This window comes from Corvus kubaryi, unplaced genomic scaffold, assembly GCF_017639235.1.
Source record: "Corvus kubaryi isolate FWS band 111438036 unplaced genomic scaffold, C.kubaryi_AGA036_p1.0 133, whole genome shotgun sequence".
Taxonomy (NCBI): domain Eukaryota; kingdom Metazoa; phylum Chordata; class Aves; order Passeriformes; family Corvidae; genus Corvus; species Corvus kubaryi.
The window spans coordinates 26,634,840-26,650,929 of record NW_024580667.1 but is presented as its reverse complement, the minus strand read 5'-3'; the positions used below and the strand labels follow the sequence as shown (position 1 = coordinate 26,650,929).

General features: G+C 42.3%; 1 long non-coding RNA gene across 1 annotated transcript; it reads right to left on the bottom strand.

The window, feature by feature from the left end:
* Positions 1-12,071: 12,071 nt before the first annotated feature.
* On the bottom strand, positions 12,072-15,570 carry LOC121670334. The gene is made up of 2 exons (XR_006018114.1): positions 15,529-15,570; positions 12,072-12,371 (listed from the first exon to the last, which is right to left on the bottom strand). It is a non-coding gene; the product is annotated as an uncharacterized LOC121670334 (long non-coding RNA).
* Positions 15,571-16,090: the final 520 nt, after the last annotated feature.

The following is a 16,090-nucleotide window of genomic DNA, read 5'->3' as shown; positions in this document are numbered from 1 at the left end:
GTTTCCTTTATTATCTCTGATTAAATTAATGCCTGTGCAATAAAGAAGATATAAGAAGATACAATACACTGTCAGGAGCACGTGTAATTAAGTTATAGGCAATACTATAAAAACACATTGACTCACAGTTTTATGCAATAATATTTCATGGCTTTTTCCCAGTCAATAACATTATATTGTGCATTTTTATATTTCAAGTACCAGCAATTGAACAGCAATATCCAAATGATTATGTGGCTGATTCCACTTCTTATTTTACTTCCAGCATCACTTCCTCACTTCCAGTTGCAAAACCCACTTCTGCAATTTAGGACTGTCAAAGCTCTTCTGGGAACCACACGGTTACTGTGACATTGGAAAGGTCATCACATTTCAAGGTGTTTAACAAACATTTCCTAAGGAAACAGCCTCTCTCAGGACATGTGACTGAAATAACAAATACATGTGGCTTAAGGCAGTAAACTTCAGCTTTTTTCTTGTCTCACTAAACTTCCAGTTCTCCAAAACCCTGGATGAAAAAACCAATCCCTTAGCCCTTAACTCATATATAGCAGATCCCTGCAGAGCACACAGGTGGTAGAGAGGAAACCAAGGTAGGGGTTTCATGGCCACTGTTTCTATAAAGGACAGCAGGGGAGTGTGACCTTGTCTTGCCCTGCTCATTACTTGACATCCTCCCCACCAGTGCTTAATAATGCTTCTGTACTTTGCCAGAGCTGAGTCACACTGGCTTTCCTCCCCACCTTCAGTAGGTGCAGAAGACCTCTGTTCATCACAGTGGTAATGACCCCAGGAAGCTGGGAGGAGATGATGTAGATTACTTCTGTTATGAGGGAAAGAAGAAGGTATTTCTCAGGTTACTGCCCAGGATACCCTCCCTGCTCATCCTCCAGAGGCATTTTCATTCTCGAGACATAGCTATGGGTAGACCCCATCCTCTTGGGATTTTTATATACCACCCAGTTTGACACTAAGACACTAAAATTATTGTGGTACAAAAGAAGAGGAATGGCCAGCCCTATATAAGAAACTGCATTCCAAGAATACAATTTATTTCTGGCTTGGCGTAGTCGCTGCAGTGTAGTGGGAATGGAAGAGCTGGCTTCCTAAAATGCATTTCTGCTCTTTAGGGAGAATGAATCAAACAGCCAGTGATTTTTCTACCTTTTGGTAGATACAAGATCTTGAACAATAGAGCAAATTAGTGGAGCCAGGAACGAAGGAGGCAGAATCAAAAGTAAAGGTGCAAAGGCTCCATAACTTTTGACAAGGTGAAAAGCCCAGAGCAGAGAGGACAACACTTCCGAAACAGAGGCTGCAACCTGCCCATTTTCTAATTGCAGTATTCTGTAGAGCAGTGGTGGTTCAGCAGCAATAGCAAATGACCTTGATAGGAAAAAGGTATTGCTGTCCTAACATTTTGCTGCTACCAAAAATGTAGCTGCTGGCATTCACTTGTGCTAGGTAGTCCCAAAGGAAGCCTGAAGTGGAGTGGCCAGTGTTAGCTTCTGTTAGGAGCAGCTTCCTCTGGGGCTGTTTCCTGATCGAGAATTCCCATACTATTTCATCTTCCAAGATCAAAAGTCTTCAGGAGTTCAGCAATACTTCAGTGATTTGGGGAATAAGAAACCCCAAACCTAGACCACCTCCAAAAGTATGCCAGCATTATTTTTAGTGCCCCATCTTGCTTTTGGATGGAGATGGGCAGTGTTTTTTCTACCATAGCTGTCTTTTGCTGGATCTGGGTACAACCTGTCTTAGCTAAAATTGTGGCCTAGGAAACTGGAAGAATTTCCATTTTTTCTTCTGCACTTGGAACCAGAGGTTCTTGTTGTTTTAAAACTTTCCTTTAGGTGCTTACCCTGTTCTTCCTTTGATCCCCTGGAATATCAACTTGTATGGACAGTAAGGCCTTTTAAAATCATGAATTAACTGTGCCTTTTTCTCAGTCAGAGATGCCTCACAAGAGTTGCATAACAGAAACACATGAAAGCATATTATGTCCCTTGAAATCATGATGGTCTCTATCCTGCCTGTATGCGACAAGGTCTGACACCGTACTTGTGTTCCATGGGATTTGTCATAACCATGTGCACATAGGGACCCTACAACCAGTTTGAAGCTACATAAAGCTCTACTGTTTTCCATTTTTTGTGAATCCTGCCCACCTCTCTGGCAGCTGCAGACAGTTGGCACCTTCCACCAAGGGGATCAACACCGCATTACGGCACAAGTGGCATCAGGGTGAGCGTGCTGGGACTGTTGGTGCTGCCAGTGCTGGGCATGGTGGCGCAGCAGAAGGTGTAGGGAGGAAGCACCACTTTTGCTCACCTTCTGGGGATTTCAAAATACCTGTGGGGAGCTTCAGCTGCAAGAGTGGCAAAACTGTGTCACAGCACATTCCTGGTTGTTGCAGAAGTGTCAGGGCCTTGAGACAAGTTTTGAAATGTGTGAGTGCCTTTGAGGCACCCTTTAACATATTTTTTTCTGGCAACCTTTTCCTCTTTTTTATCCACTGGGGATCCCCAAAGGAGCATTTCTGTTGTGATTCTTACATCTTCCCACTGATCTGCTATGACACTCAAAGCTATGCTGAGACTGTACTTGGTACATGTCTGATATTGCTGGGTAGGAATCGTGCTGCACACGCCTAGGATTGGGTTTGAACCTGCTGTCTTTGATCAGCACTGCATTTCTGCTTCTACCTGACTGCTATGTTCTGTGTGAAAGCTCTGTGATCTCCTTCTGTTTTGGCTGCTGGCTAATTTAAATGTGACACCTGCCATTCTAACAGAATTTGGAGGCTTTTTTACCACCTATGTTTTTGCAGGTAGGCTAACAAGATGTTAGTCTTTGCATGGCCACAGAACAACTTAAATTGGGAATGCATAATTCCAAAGAAAATAACTACAACTCTCTTCCCTTTTTTTATTATACTGCTAAAATTTTTTTTCTTTTCTGGACTACCAAATCACATGGTTTTGAATGAAGTCCTTTTGTTTCTTCCTCACCTCAGTGAAGCTGGTGACTACATACACATTCATGTTTTCTATTCCTTTCAGGAATAAAATATTCATCACACACTTACAGAAGTGCACCCAAACCATCTGCCTAGTCTTTATGGGAGATGTAAAAAGATTTGAAAACATGCTGTGCTTCCTTTCCCATTTGCACAGAGGAATGGATCTTCTTGAAAGTCTTTTTTAAAAAGTCTTTGTTTTACTTTGCCCTTTCTTTAAGTGTCTTAGGCCCGCAAAGCCTGTTTCCATTCTTGTCATGGTGCAATAGTAAAAAACATAAAGGTTTTTACATATTTATTTCTCTCATAAACCAGTTTTTCCTTACCTACTTTGGGAGAACCCAACAGGCTGTTGGGTTGAGCCTGAATTTTCAAAAGATATTGCTGCTCTTGAGTGTGCATGTTTAGACCTAGCTTTGCAGAAGTAAATAGCATGTAATCGACATTGATGGCAACTGTGAAATCAATCCCTTCACAGTTTTGGTGCTGAACATCAAGGAGGGCTCTTAAAAGTAGTTTCTGATTTTGAAAACTTTGGACTTGAGCCAGAGCTTTAATCTCCTTATCTGTGATAGTGTAATATGGCTTAAATACGTCTCCAACAGCTCATGAAGGTTCATTAATGTTTATAAAACCCTTGGAATTGAAAAGCACTGATTATTACTGTTTATTTATTAATTCCTGTTGTCTTTCACCTTCACATTCCTTTCAAATGTCAAAGAAGAGGATGTAGCAGGCAGCAAAACCAGCAAAACCTATAACAGCCTCTGCTCTACTGCCCTCCCTTATTGTAATAGTCTCCCTGTACCCTCTTTCCATGTCCCCATGTTGCCTTTACATCTTCAGTCCCCTCTTCCTGCAATGCTTCCTGTTTCCCCTCCTCCCAGTCTGGTTCAGACTCCCTCCCAAAGCCTCCCTGCTGGGGCCAGCTGGTCTGACATAGCTGCAAAATGGCCAAGAAATGAGAGCAGGAAAATTGGTTAGAGTTGAGAGAGCAGGCAGCAAAAATGAGGGCAGACTCCATGGCAGAGCCCTTCTCCTCTGCCAGGTCTCCAGCTGATGGAGATTGTACAGCTCCATCTCTTCCAGACCTCTACCCCTCTCTCTCCTTTCATTGAAAATAGCCGCAGGTTTAAGAGTTACTGGGAAAGGGGAGGTGCAAGGCTGTGTAAATACAGAGTGGTTTCTTCTTTTGTTGTTCAAGTAGATGCTTGAAATGCTCTCGATGTTCAGATCGTAAATAAACCACACTGAGCAAACTCAAATTTTCCAGTTGAAACTATTTATCTAAGCACACTATTGACATTCTCCATGCTCTTTTTCACAAGGTTATACTCACCTTGGTAGGTGTATGAGAGTTGCTCCATTCATGGTACAGATTAAGTCTTCTTAAGGACATGGTGTCTTGTCTCGGAAGTGTCTGTGTTGTCCAGCAACAAGACTCAGGACCTCACCAAAACAGCATTTTCTGAAGTATTGCAATGCTATCAGACTACAGCTCTCAGCCCATCTGCCTGTGCCAAAGGGACATAGAGTTTACTCTGACCTGGCTGGAAGCTGCAGCAACTCCTTCTGGCCAGATGAAGGATGATGTAAACTGAGGAGCCTGCTGGGGCATGTCACCTTCTAAAGACAAAAACCATACCTACGGAAGTACAGGAATGTGTACATCCACGCAGGTAGCAGGTACTTTGTATACCTACAAGGCAGAACCAGTGAGCTGATGGAGAAACTGAAATCAAGGTAGTATTGTTGCTTTACCCTTTTCTCACTGCAAAGCAGCCCTGGGACTTGGGAAACTTGATGCTTTGCTTTCAGTTCTGCACACTTTTGCAGCTCTGCCAAGTTACACTTCTGCCCATTTCTCGCTGTAGCATTTACCCTGGCTTGCATATGTGGGTGTGGATATCCAGACAAACCAAACTTGCCCAAAAGCACACATTTGATTCACAGTTCTAGATGCAAGTCCACTCAAGGAGTTCTGGGAGGGTGGCTAGGACTTCAAAGTATCCACCAGCATGAAGTACTTAAGGAACTGTTTCACCATGTGCTGTGGAAAGACGTGTTTGTTTTTCCTCAACTCCAGCTCACAGACGTTCCTAGTCCATTATCAAACTACTAAAAATAAAATACTTCTGATTCAGCTTTTTCTCTTGTGTCCTCTCCAGCTGCTGCCCAGGCATGGATCCTGCACCATTGAAAGAGCTGTTCCTGTTTTGGATTGTGATGTTATTTCAGAAGGATGCACACAGAAGACTCTGACCATGAAGGGCATTTCAGCAGTGGTCTTTTTTAACCCTTACCTGACAGTGATAGGTCCTGGCAAAGAAATGGTGCTGCTGACACTGCTGAATGTTGACAGCTGTTGTTTGCCTCAGACATGCCAGTTGAGGTCTCTGGTGCTGCAGGGTTGTGAAATTGCATCAAGATCTAGAGCTGGGGTGATAAGCAGCAGCTACAGAGTTTTTGCACAGGGAACTCTGCCCAGTTGGAGTGCTCTGAAGACCTTGCTTTGACCCACAACTGCTGTCATAAACCAGAGAGGGGGCCCAGTGCACAAATGGGTCACCACTGCTAACCAGGAGGTGGCTGTGCCAGGCTTAGGTAACCATTTTTGTGTTGATTAGACAACTTCTAATGCTGTGATAGGAAGAAGTTTGTGCTGATGCCAAACCACAGGCTCCAGTAGCTAATATATGTGAAATAGTAGCTGGCTGAGAGAGAATGCACTTTCCCAGCTACACTGACTGCATGTGTCTGTCCTTGGTGTGATCTCTGCAAGAAAGGCAGGAATGACAGGCAGTCAGGGACATAGATCTACAGATGGTGGCTGATCACAGGGAAACATTTATGGACACAAGCATGGGATGCATAGAGCATGAAACAAGGATCCTGAAGAAAGCTAGGGTTTCCCCTTTGGAGAAGGGGCTCAGGTTATTTCTGATAGTATATTTACAAATAGAAAGTTTCTATCCATTTTTACTTTATTTGACCCACCTCACCATCTTCTTCTGTCCTGGCATGTCAAGTTACATGCTGAGGTCAGGTCACCTGATGGGAAAAGAAGGTTTAATTATATATTAAATATTTGCAAAATGGTTTCAGTTGCTGAAGGCAAAATGGCTCAGCCTTCAAACTTGTTTGAATGTCTGTGTGCTCTGGGCCATTTGTGTTAACAGCACTCTGCACCTTCACACCTTCTGTGAGGGCGTCAGTTAAGAATGTCAATCTTTGGACATAGGCAGGGACAGCAAGAGAAATGAAGGATACCACGAGGATGTCACACCTCTCTCTTCCCACCCCTGAAATACTGCTGAGTAGCCCTATCTCTGCACTGCAAGTGGCATGTTTGTGTGCACCACACACTTCATGAATGTGAGAGGAAGATCATGCTGTAGGTAGTTCTTGACTCTTCTTTCTTTCCCATGCACTCCAAGTCCAACTGCATTTTAAAAAATTTGGAGTTGTGTCCAAAATCAGTAAGCAGGAGAACAGGAACCTTTATCCCCTCTCCCCCCTCCCTCCCTGCTCCAACAATTTCTTGCTTAGTCATCTGATCTAAGATGGCTGTAATTAATTTTTTTTCGTCAATTGGAAAGTGGAGAAGAGAATTTCCTATTTACATTGCTCATCAGAATAGGGTCACTGCTTTTTTATCTTTATCTCATCTTTATCCATTAACCTGTTCTGAATCCCTTGCAAGACAGTAGTCTCCAGATTCAGGTACTTCAGGTTTAACTTGAAAGAATTTGGCAAACAAATAGCTGGGGCTTCGTGAGGAAGAGCAGGACAACTGAAGTAAAGGCCTGTCACCAATACTGTTTTAAAATGCATTTTTAGAGTATTGACTTGTTGGAATTCCCTAACAGAAGAAGATGCTTCCCAGACCTATGACAAGAGACATTATCTCTGTGTTTAAATGTTATCTGCTAACCAGCATATTAGTGAATAGGAAGGAACTTAAGGAAGCTTGGTCTCTGAAATTATCTTACCAATTTCTCCATTAAAAAAAACCTCAGACATCACAAGATATTAAGTAAAGATATTAGGAAGGCATTAGTAGATATCAGACTAAGTTGGAGAAGCTGTCTGAAAACCAAAACTGCTTTTTGTGTCCCCTTTTCTAGCACTGGCTTTGCATTTATTTCCACCATGTTCTTTGAGAAGCTCCCCAGAATATGACTTTAACCTTCAGCTCCTTTGGGTATAAAGAAAACCCTAAGGTGTGCTCTGCCCTCACATGTCCCACAACCCCATTCCTTCCCTTCCCCTTTGCCACCATGTCTCTCTCCCAACCCCTGAAATATTGCCAAGTACCCAGGAGAACCTCTCCAGAAGCACCGCTGAACTCCCACCCCAGTGACTCTTGTTTTTCCACCTTCAGGGGACCACAGGCATCATGCGGTGTTACAGCTATGCCCAAGGGGACAGCCCATTGCTGCCCACCCACTGAATTCAGCCAGAACTCACTTCTCCCATGAGGAAACTGATAAGATCTCTCCTCTGCCCCACCCACTGATTTTCATAAAACTTGTGTGCATTTAACACTTTTGAAAGAATTTTGCCTTTCTTTCAGATCTGGCTGGAAGAAATTAATGGTGAGAAGTTGATGGGGGGAGGGAAGGGGGGAAGGGGGCCAGTTTGATAGACAGACAAATAGACAATGTGATTGCATCAGTCTTATTTCCTTAGGAAACTGGGCTAAAAATAAAAGGTTTTATTTGCCCCTGGGAATAAAGAAGAATGTCTCTTACATCTTTACAAAACATTTGTTTCTATGTATACTTATAAATAGTCAGGATGAGAGAGGAAGTTTGCACTGGATTTTGAGCAAAGAATTAAAAGGAAGAGCAGGAGGTGCGTGAATTGCACAATCTAGGATTCTTTTAAGCATATGAGAGCAGAGCAATGAACACAGGGCCTTGTACACCAATGCCACATTACCCAAGAGTACACATCACTGCCCAGCAGAACAGCTGCCCATTGGGCAATTTTCCACAGCCCCACAGAATGAGTGCAGTTTTACTGCATCAGTGACAGATGATGTGCTTTACATCAAACCCTTGGTGCACTTTATGGTCAGCAGCTCTCTCAGGTGTGAGCAACACGGAAATTGCTGTATTTGTTCTGATTTATGGTCTAGAAATTCCTGTCTGATGGTGACCAGGACAAGTTACAACAGAGAAAATAATCCCCAAAAAGGTCTCATCCATCATTAAGAAGATTGTCTAAGATGAAGAAGCACTTATTTGCCTTCTAAATGTCTCCTTTCCTGAATTTACTCTAGATATTTTGTTATCTTTGAAAATGTCAGGCCTCCTTACCACCATGGCCTCTGTGACAGTCTGTAGCAGTAAGTTCTTTATATGCATGATGTATATAAAATGCTTTTTGTTTATGAGATTTGAATTTACTACCTTTCAGTTTCACTGAACTGGCAGTCGTGCTTAATAGAAAGGGAACAAAGTAGTTCCACATCCTCTAGAAACTTCTGGTTGTTGCAAGACACAAGTGCCAACAGCAGGAGCCACAGGGGACTTCCCCCACAGTGGGTGGGCAGAAAGCAGCAGTTGTATTGTACAACCCCTTTGGTTTCACACTACCCATTAGTTTTTGCTTCAACTGCCTATGCACAGAAGCCCCTTCTTCCTGAGACATGCCAGAATTTCCATTACAGGGATAGTTCACAGTCCCAGAAATCGCTGTACTGTCATTAGAGGCAGTCCTCATCCTGAAGAATTTAAGTTTAAAATAGGAAAGACCAGCACAGTCTGGGGAAAAGGGATGCAACACACTCTTGGAAGATTAGAAAAGGAACAAGTATCTTGCCTGCAGATACGACTGGGGCTCTGACCAGGAGTTAACCTCAATTTGGTGTCAAACTTGATCTTGCTTCTCCACGGGATGGGATTGATCTCCTAACTTGGAGGTCAAAAATGAGATGTCTGTGTTCATCATCCCACAATCCCTCCACCATCACCCAAGAGAATTAGGTTCTTCTGGAGACTGTTCATGTGACCTATCTTAAATGAAAGGGTAACAGTAATTTCTTCTGTTTTTAACTGTATGCATAAGAGATTTCTTCTCTAACTGGTTTAATATCCATGCCCCACTCTACTGCTTTCAGCCGAGTTACTTATTACTATCATCACCTATTCAAGGTACACTAAGATGGTCTTGCTCATTTCTGTTTCTAGTTAGAAGAGTCTCTGTTATGGGCAGAAATATAACTAACTTACATTTTTACAACAAAACATACATATGCCTGTCTTAGGTACCTTATTTGATAAACAGTTTTGAATTTCTAGGTAACCTCTGAAAATTGTGTATCATAATTTCAGTCTAACATGCTGGGAACTACTAATAATTCAAAAAGGAACTCAGACTTCAAAATCACTTATATATTCTCAGAAATTTTGCTCCTGACCTTACTTGCATCATCTTCTTGAAAGAAAACCACAGGATTGAAAAAACATCTGAACAAAATGATAATGAAAGCAGCTGATTTTTTTTTAAAGCTCGATAGCAAAACCCATGTCTAATTATATGCAGTTGCAGTGAGGTCGGAGTCATGACTTGTCAAATGATCCTCTTATTTGATGTGGCTACAAACCAAAAGCTATACTTTGGGAAAGCAAGCTAACTGAAGACCTCACAAAAGCATAGGCCTTCTTTATTTCCCTGGTCCTTTGCTTTTCTCTCTTTCTTTATGTATTACCTTCTGTTCAATCAAACCATAGGGCAGAAACTGTATTTCCTAATATCTTGATAGTGTCATGCACATTTATGTTGCTGTGCAGACGACTGATGAGCAAAGAATATGAATCATGCCATGAAAAGACAGAAGGGTAAGGTATAATGATGTAAACTTGACCTGTATTCATTTTAGATAAACACTCTCTGAAATAAACATGTCACAGTATGGGAAAATGAAGGTATTTACTTGTAACACTAGGAAAATATATACCTAGTACAGCCTGGCAATACTGCTGTTAGTTTTATGTCCAAGTAGCCACACACACAGGCTGGTCAGGACAGTGTATGGCTGCTTCACATCTTTCTCATTGAATTCTCAGAAACCTCTCCTAGAAACAAAACTCTTCATAGGATGTAACTACTGAGTTATTCATCAAAAGAGAGCTGCTATCTCATCTTATGCTGATGTGTATGTTTGCTGATGGCATTTTTGTGCTTTTTAGCTCACAAAGTTAGCGTGAGAACTGTCTAGAGGGCATCTTTGGGCAGTTCACTCCAGAGCTAATGCATTGCATTCTCTGGCAGCATTCACTGGATGTGGATCATTAATATCTTCATTGTGATCAGAGCAGATAAGCAAAACTGTGTCTGGATACTGCAATTTTGTGATTTTCCCTTTTATCTTCTTGTATCAAGGATTATGGCTCCCTTGTTTTGAAACACTGAACACTATATACTTCCAATGTGGATGATTGGAATGAAGATTGCAGGAGATGGGGAAAGAGGGTCAGGAAACAGAGACTCTGAACTTTTTTAGTAGAGAGATACTGTGTTGCATTTGCCTTGTCTTTGAATCACATTAAATATACACACTGTTAAAAGGCTATTGAAATGTTCAAATGTCAGTGTTTGAAATGAAAATCAATAGCACGCTATTAGGCTAATTATATTGCTGTTATGCATCATTTAAAAGTATTTAAAAGCTTTCAGCATAAACCAGGAGATGGGACGAATAACAAGATGTGCAAGAGGACGTGCAAGATACTTAGAAGGAAATAAAGTCAGACACAAGAGAAACTTTGTAGGCACTGTGATAGAAAGCCCTGTAAAGAGCTCACTGGGTGTTAGAAACATACGTGAACATGAGGAAACTAATGACACGGAACTCAGGATACAGACAAATGTGTGAAGCTGTGCCACTGAAAGCATACTACCATATGAAACTATGCATATGAGACTAAGAGAGATTCCTTACTAAATTTCTGAATTTTAATTATAATCAAAATATATCCCTTTGATTATAAAGGGAAAGAATGGGAAGAAGTGACTCTCCCAATGGCTGGAGTTTAGGTGGGCAAGAGAAACAACAGATTTCTAGTCCCTTCACACATGTATTTTTATGCTTTTACACTTGATTGCTATTGTGCACATTTGCCTTGCTCCTGGAGCAGGACTACAACACAGACCACCCATGGTCCTGAACGTCACACTCTCATTAAATCCATCAGATCCTGCTTTTTCTCCCTTCCTCTTGTGGTGAATCTTTAATGCCTGTAAACAAAGCCAAAGGAGATAACACTCCCCTCTACTCCTAATAGCCATAGTCTGGGCTGGAGTTTAAAACCCTGTAGGGAGACAAAGAGAACCTGAATCTCCCAATTCCTGGACAAGAGCTTTCTAATCAGCTCAGAATTATTGAATATTCTTTCAGAAGGTGAATTTCAAATTTGTAGCTTAAACATAAAGCACTTCCTCCTGCAATTTTATCTGCAGGTAAAGATTCTATTGAAATTGATTTTGGATGAAAACAGAACCATAAAGCATAAATCAAGTCATGGAGCCAGGGAACGGAAATAGTTCCATTTGAGTCAGATGTGCAATTGCATAGCTCAAATTAAAAACGCTGAGTGCTCAAATTAAAGTTCACAGTGAAGAGTTCCCAAGCAATGCACAGACTGAATTTTTCCACACAGAACATATGCTCAGATATTTTAAAATTACAAATGGATTTTTTAAAAAATCCTGTCTGAAAAAAGAGCAAGAAAAAAAGGACAAATGAGAATATTATTTTGCTTCAAATAGTCTTGAAGAAATAGGAGGAAAAAGTGTTTCTGAGTGATCAGGAAAGGGGTTCCTTGTCAGAAGAAGGGTCTATCCAAAGACATATGCAAATAGCCATACTGTATGCTGCTTTTATGTGCCAGTATGTCCCTGTTGGAGTTTCACCATTAATTTTAATAGGGCCAAAATTCTCTCTCTTCTGGGAGTGTCTAACACTCAAGGAATCAAGAGTGGATTAATGTTAATTTACAGGTGTGATCATGTGTGGCTTAAAATGCAGACACATTACTAAAACTCACAGTAGTTAAAGAATTCAGCAACGAACATGTTTATTTCTAAGCCACTCAGTATTCAGCACTTATGAAGCCATTCACGCAATGATATTTTTGGTGTTTCTTAAGTGCTTTTGAAGCCGTATCCAAGATGCCTTGGCAGCTTTGAGAGCTGACTAACAAGTGAAGATGTGTTCTCACACAGTTACTCAGGAAGAATTTTAGGCATTGTTAGCATGCCAATATTGTTGATTACTCCAGGAATAACAAAATCTGTTTCTGTATTGGTGGTCCTGTCTTGTATCTTGAATTGAAGAGATGAACTAGGAAGAAAAACATTCAAATGTTGCTAGAAAGATACACATGAAGAGATGTATACAAAATGCATCTTCTCCTTCCTTTCTCTGATATGCTGCTATTTAAAATACACTGTAGACAGGATGGGTCACTTAAACTACTGTGGAAAGGAATTTGTGTACAAGAGAGAATTCTCATGAGAATAAACAGAACAATCTGGAAGCGCTTTAATTCACTCTTTGACTTTAAGGTGTGATTTAATTCCTTCCTACTGTGTCCTTCCTAAATGAACTGTGGGGATAAAAGATAGGCTGTTGGGAGTTGTTTCCTGAGTATTCAGCCTCTTTGCTAGAAGAAACTAAAATACTGGCTGGACAGATCTTTAATACTTCTATTGCTCCTTCCAAATGTTGCCTTTTTCTATCTACCCTTCATTAGGATTTTTTTAAAATAGTACCTGCAGTGCAGTTTGTGTTTCTTATGCATCATCTAAAACACAATAGCAAACAATAATATAATCAATTTTAAGAAGGAAAGAAGGAAAGACAGCTCCTACAGTTAAATTGCACAGCCTTGCCTTAGGTCAGGAAATCAAATCTGACTGTTCTCCTTTGGTTGTGGATCTAATTTTCCAGTAACAATTACAATTCATCAAAGGCTGACTTTTTTTATATATTAAACCGATTGCATTATAACAGCCATATCATTTTGTAAAGGCTTATTTGTATTTGCAAAGGGTAACCTGCCAAATTAGATTGCCTGTGTCACTTTTAGTCTGCAATCTCTGTGTCTGTGCTAATATGTATCTGTGTTTTTGAGCCAACAGGACAGAGTTACACAAGGGGGCTGAGAGTCAGAAATTTAAGTATAGCCCAAATCTCTTCATCCCTCTTTAGGAACTCAAAGCATGGTTTTTACTGAGTTTCTTCCTTAAAAATTGACAGGTGTATTTTGTGCTTGTATTGACCATTTAATAGCTATTCCATAGGCCACCTAAAAGAAATGGAATATGCTCAGCCTGCTCCCGGAGGAGTTGTTCTGCAAAGGGAGAAAACTGAACTCCTCCTTTTATATCATAAGACTGTGCTGCAGTGGGACATCTCCTGCAGAATCCGATCCCCCGGCCCACCAAGGTAGCTGAGGTCCTGACCTTCCTCCCCGAGTGTAATGCAATCCATTTCAGATCCAGCCAAGAACTCATTTTATTGGAGTCTGCACTAGTACCACACACTCTCACTTCTACATTACACAAGTTTTCAGCCCCAGAACATCCAACACACTCATGTGTACACAAAATATAGTGCCCTGCGCATCCACAGAAACACTCTTTTGCTTACTACACTTCATGTCCCAAGAGCATTTTACCCCCATCTTTTTTTTAGATTAAGGTTTTTCCTACCCTGAAATGGTAATCAGTTTTTAAATCATTGTGACTTCAAAATTCCCTTTGTCAACTGATGCTTGTGCCCATCCCACTTCCTATTAAGTCTTCTAAACTGTTAGCTTTCCTGTTCTGACCAGAAACCTTTTAATTTGGATAGAATGTTTTCATATGGCTCCATTAGTGAGCACATATGAGTCACATAATTTTTTTGCTATCTCAGTCATCAGGGAAACCTTTTATTTCTCTGAAGCCCATTTCTGCAGTTCTTTACCCATTACTTCAGTAAGCAAAAAATCAAAGAGTGGATTATGTTTCTGAAATCTATAGGAAAAGAAAAAGCAGCTTTGTCTTTCTAAACATGTTTCTTCTTTTCACTCTGTTGTCTTCAGCAGAGTTTGTTAGTAGGAGCAGGTACAAAAAAGACCACCTGGACAGAAGAATCAATGGTTTGTTTGGGTGCTAAACCACCCAGCAAGCCATCCCTCAGTTTAACGCACAATTTTAGACATGATCATTTCTAACCATAAACTTCATCCCAAAAATGAACAAATGCAACTTTTGTCAGCACACCAGAAACAGAAAACCTGATGGTTGGTCTGAGGCCTGTGCTTTCCCATGTTCTCCATCTAGCTCTACCACACACATATATTGTTTACTTCCTCAGCTATTTGCAATCCTTTCATCTTCTTCCTAAATCTTACAATTAAAGTCCTTGCTCCAGCTGTTAGTAAACTCTAAATTGGCCTAAACTTCCAAATAATCCTTTGTTTCCTTGAATACGCTGGGCATGTCAGGAAGCTCACTGGCATCCTCTTCCTTCTGCTTTACTGTTCTAGCAGCCTGCTGCAAAGCAGACTTCTCACTGTAATCCAGTCTGCTGGTGAGTAACTGCTCCATCAACAAGGCTTTCAGATCTTGCCTCACCTGGCTGTAGACCTTTTTTTTCTCACAAACCCATCATTTTTATTACAGCTCTGTATGTACGTGAATCCTTTACACCTCTGGGATCTGTGTTTCTTTCCCATCAGAAATGTGAAATAGGGAACACTTCCATTACGTGGTCTATATACAGAACACAAGGCTTCAATTTATATTATTTTCGAAACTGAATCCCATCTCTTACACTGCTATGGCTATCTGCAAAGCCAAGATCTTTAGGGCTGGGTGACTTGGGAGAAGTACTACTACCAGAAGAATCAGTGCCTGCCTGCTCTCAGGACTTCCTAAGCCCTTCTCTCTGCACATTCCACAGAAAGCCCTTCCTCCAGGCCATGCCCTCAGCACTTCTTCAGGTTAAGCCAGTGACTTGCTGTCCCATCAGATGTACTTCCACAGGATAAGCCAGTGAAACAGATCATCACACTTAATAGGGATGTGCTTCCATCCCTGATTCCCAGACACGTTACAGCTGCTCACTACCCTTCAGCTCTGCTGAGAGCCCCACCAGCAAAGTGGATATTCTCAACTGAACTGGACCACAGAAGACATGGATGAACATCAGCCCTTCAGAACCACAGAATCAATTAGATTGGAAAAGACCTTTTAGATCATCGAGTCCAACTTGTGACTGAACACTACCTTGTTAACAACACCAGGGCACTGAGTGCCACGTCCAGTCTTTCCTTAAACACCTCCAGGGACAGTGACTGCACCACCTCCCTGGACATCCCATTTCAATGTCTAATCACCCTTTTTGTGAGGAAATCCCTCATGTCCAACCTAAACCTCTCCTGGTGCAGCTTTACACTATGTCCTCTTGTCCTGTCGCTGGTTGCCCGGGAGCAGAGGCGGACCCCCACCTGGCTACAACCTCCTTTCAGGTGGTTGTAGAGAGTGGTAAGATCCCCGCTGAGCCTCCTTTTCTCCAGGCTAAGCAACCCAGCACCCTCAGCTGCTCCTCACAGGACTTGTGCTCCAGACCCTTCAATGGACCCAATCCATGGTGTAACTGCTCCGCCGTTAAACGGCACGGCCACGAGGTGTTCCTCGGCCAGGAGAAAACCCCTGGACCCACACCCGTGCAGGGAGCGGGAGGCAGCGCTGGGCGCCGCTGCGGGCCGGGAGCAGCCGCGGCCCGGGCAGCGCTGACTCGCGGCGCGGCCCCGCCGCCATCCCGCTTCCCCCGCTCTCCCCACTTCCCCGCTTCCCCCGCTCTCCCCACTTCCCCGCTCTCCCCGCTCTCCCGGCTTTCCCCGCTCTCCCCACTTCCCCCGCTCTCCCCGCTCTCCCCACTTCCCCGTTCTCCCCGCTCTCCCCGTTCTCCCCGCTCTCCCCACTTCCCCGTTCTCCCCGCTCTCCCCACTTCCCCGTTCTCCCCGCTCTCCCCACTTCCCCGTTCTCCCCGCTCTCCCCACTTCCCCG